Genomic DNA, 361 nt, shown 5'->3' on the forward strand with positions numbered 1-361 from the left:
GTGTGCTGCCCCCCAAGCCCCCACCCCGCCGAGGCATTGTACCAGCCCGGTCCTCCCTTTTCCTGTAGGTGGGGTTTCCATAGGAAACACAGCTGGTCCACCTCCCAGCCCTGGCCTGGCCAGTCGGATGCTGCTCCCTGGCTGAAGCTGCGGCAGTGGTGGTCCCCTCTGCTCTGGGCTGAGCATTTCAGCCTGGGAAGCAGCTGGCTCTCCCAGCTGTCCCTGGCGATGGCGGGGCGGGGGACAACCACCGGACTTGCTCGCTATTTCTCCTCCTTTCCAACTGGTGGCTGGCGCCTATGGGACTTGGAGATGGGAGAGGATGCCAAGGACTTGCGATCGCCATAAGGACCATTTGGGT

This window comes from Ciconia boyciana, chromosome 9 (genome assembly GCF_034638445.1).
Source record: "Ciconia boyciana chromosome 9, ASM3463844v1, whole genome shotgun sequence".
In the NCBI taxonomy this organism is placed as follows: Eukaryota; Metazoa; Chordata; class Aves; order Ciconiiformes; family Ciconiidae; genus Ciconia; species Ciconia boyciana.